At 48.0% G+C, this 2,855-nt stretch overlaps 1 pseudogene; it reads right to left on the bottom strand.

Moving 5' to 3' along the window:
* Positions 1 to 520: 520 nt before the first annotated feature.
* LOC123860309 (poly(A) polymerase alpha-like) lies at positions 521 to 1,560 on the bottom strand (annotated as a pseudogene).
* Positions 1,561 to 2,855: the final 1,295 nt, after the last annotated feature.

Below are 2,855 nucleotides of genomic sequence, written 5' to 3'. Positions count from 1 at the left end.
CCTGACCACAGATGTATTTATCAACATTGATGTAATTTTAAGTGTTAATCTTTTTACTAAAAAATCATAGGCATCTTCTCTAAGTTATTACAGTCTTGTAAGTATACTTTACACAATTAAGTTTACTGGTGGTTTCCATTATAAAAGATGCTACTTTGTCACTCTAGGAAATTTACAATTCAGAAAAAAAATTGTAAGAAAAAAAGCACCTATCGTTTCACCACATATAAAATTCACCCACTATCTGTATTTGGGATCATTATTATAATATTTAATCACTGAGTAATTTTTTATCTTTTTTTCAGTGTTTACAATCAATTTTATTTTAATATAATCTGAACACATCATTTAGAAAATACCAAGAATTTATGTATAAGAGTTGATGCTGGGGCGCCTGGGTGGCTCAGATGGTTAAGCGTCTGCCTTCAGCTCAGGTCATGATCCCAGGGTCCTGGAATCAAGCCCCACGTCCGGCTCCTGGCTCAGCGGGGAGCCTGCTTCTCCCTCTGCCTCTCCCTCTGCTTGTGCTCTCTCTCCCTCTCTGTATCTCGAATGAATAAATAAAAATCTTAAAAAAAAGAGTTGATGCTATTGCATTTGAGTAAGACTGGCAAGTTCTTGCTACTGGCATAATCCAGGAAACACCTGCGAGGAAACCATATATATAGGAATAGATGTTGTGGCATTTGGCCCCCAGTTTGATAGCTCTTTGAGACAACTGAAGTTGTCAATGTTTGGTACTAGATGTAAAGTTTCATTTGTTACCCTGCAACCGTTAAGACTTTTTATGCGGGGCACCTGGGTGGCTCAGTCGTTAAGCGTCTGCCTTCGGCTCAGGTCGTGGTTCCAGGGTCCCGGGATAGAGCCCCGCATCAGGCTCCCTACTCAGTGAGGAGCCTGCTTCTCCCTCTCCCTCTACTCCCCTGCTCCTGTTTCTCTATCTCAAATAAATAAAATCTTAAAAAAAACAACAACAACAGACTTTTTATGCATCTTGTATCTAAATTCTTAAGCAGGCTGTCATCTCATAAACTCAAATCTTCTGGGGAAGAGTCTGCGGTGCTAAACTTGCAAAGAAAATATCAATCTCTATCTCGTCCAAACGCAGCTGGATGCCTCTTCAACAGCCTTTTATATGTACCCCTAATCTATACGATCCAAACGTTAAAAATTTTCCTCCAACATTTTCAATTACAGATTGTGGAAGATTTGTGCTTTCACTGATTTCTCGGATCCACTCTTTTACCGGGTTATTTAATTTTCCCCAAATTAAAATCCTGCGCTGCAGTTCCTCTTCCTCTTCGAAAGCCCCAAAGGGCTTCAGAGTCTCATTTGGCTTCTGTGTAAGGAGGCGGTCAGTGTCCTTGGGGGCTGCTAAGCTGATAGAGAGGTAAGGTCACAGCGCTTCTGCGGCTGCTGTGTTTGCGGTCATCCCGGCGCTGTAACTGGAAAGGGCAAGGTGTCCTCAGCGGACACCGCCCAGTCGCTTCCCCGTCCCGATCCCCCCGCCCCCCCCGCATCCCGACCCTCCCCCCCGCATCGCGACCCTCCCCCCCGCATCCCGACCCTCCCCCCCCCGCATCGCGACCCTCCCCCCCCGCATCGCGACCCTCCCCCCCCGCATCCCGACCCCCCCCCGCATCGCGACCCTCCCCCCCCCCGCATCCCGACCCTCCCAACGCCGTCCTGCGCATGATCCACGGAGGCGGCGTGGGGCGGGGCGCTACAGCCCTGAGTCCAACCCCCTTCCGCCGCGCCGCTCCCGCCACTTTCCGCCTTTCTCCTCCTTCCGCTTCGTACTAACGTGGCCCCGCGAGTAATTCTTTTTTGTCTTGACAGAAATAAATGTTTCATTATAATAGGTGATTGTGTTGAGATTCCTGGAGGGAAGTAGGGGCTGAAGGAGCTGGTAGAATTGGTTTGTGATGGTGTGTGGTGCGGTTCTACAATCTTTCTCCTTCAAAGCGTAGGGCAGAATTCTAGTTCTCCACCCTCTTGCGGTCAACCATAGCTTTAACTGATGGGATGGGAGTGGGAATGGCAGGTGTCTGTTGCAAGTGGGAGCCTTTAAAAGGCAGCGCACAGCTTGCTGTGCTTCTTTCCTCCTGCCTGACGTGCAAAGGACCAGAGGGTGGAAGTTGCTTCAGCCTGAGTCTTTGTGTAAGGAGGCTGCAGAACAGAAAGAGAGGGAACCTCGAAAAGGTGATTAAAGAAAGCTCAATGAAATTACTACTTACAATGGTGTGACAAGATCTAGGGAAACTATAGAACCTGGAGGAATACCACAGGTCTAGCGACAGCAGGAAACCTAAAGTCTCTACACGGGAGGGGCAAGAAGAGGGAGCGATGGCTGAAACCAGTGAGAGTGCAGTAGCAGGAGAGAGCCAGCCGGGCACTGTGGCCTTTGGCGTAGGAATGCATAACCTGTCACCTCACCTAGAGGCAAAGAGGCGATCAAGGGCATCAACCCAGCAGTCTTTCTCTGCCCTCCCATTTTCCAGTCTCCTGCCAATCCTTCCCACTGGCCAAACCCAGCTGGAAACCTGATTAATGCTGTGGATAAAAGTCAGGATCTTGGGGCACTGAGCAGAGTGTGAAAAGATGGCGAATGGATCTGAAAGAGCAAATTAAGGCTCTGTCCCCAGTCAACCCTCCCTCCTTCCCCCCCATCAGTGTCCATTATGATTCTTTTTTTTCCCAGGTGGAAAATTCTTTTCCCACCAAACAGCTTACACCCAGAGTCCCATCAGCTAGTATAGCCTCCCCAGGTGTTATCAATTTAGTCTCACCTGAAACCTAAGATATTAGCCACCACCAGTGCTCTTTATACAAAACTGTGGATCTCTTAAAAAGAA

Source organism: Mirounga angustirostris, unplaced genomic scaffold (assembly GCF_029215605.1).
Source record: "Mirounga angustirostris isolate CCGP_5_RB_7025 unplaced genomic scaffold, mMirAng1.0.hap1 SCAF_4, whole genome shotgun sequence".
NCBI classification, from domain to species: Eukaryota; Metazoa; Chordata; class Mammalia; order Carnivora; family Phocidae; genus Mirounga; species Mirounga angustirostris.
The sequence above is the reverse complement of the archived record's forward strand: the minus strand, read 5'-3'. Positions and strand labels throughout refer to the sequence as shown.